This window comes from Penaeus monodon, chromosome 19, assembly GCF_015228065.2.
Source record: "Penaeus monodon isolate SGIC_2016 chromosome 19, NSTDA_Pmon_1, whole genome shotgun sequence".
Classification (NCBI taxonomy): Eukaryota; Metazoa; Arthropoda; class Malacostraca; order Decapoda; family Penaeidae; genus Penaeus; species Penaeus monodon.
This window is the reverse complement of record NC_051404.1, coordinates 29,719,977-29,720,192: the sequence shown is the minus strand read 5'-3', so window position 1 is coordinate 29,720,192 and position 216 is coordinate 29,719,977.

Genomic DNA, 216 nt, shown 5'->3' with positions numbered 1-216 from the left:
CTCATCCCTCAGTTTATACTGATCGATGAAAATAAGTAAATAAAATAACAACTTCGTCCGATACCTTCAGCCGCATTCGGATAACTGAAGGAAATCAAAAGAAGAAGCAAGAGAAAGAGAGAAATAAGAACTTTTCTCCGTTTCTGTTTATGACGAGGCTTAGCTGAGACCAAAATCTATTTACTGGGGACTGGAGAAATTTCGTCCCACCCGGGG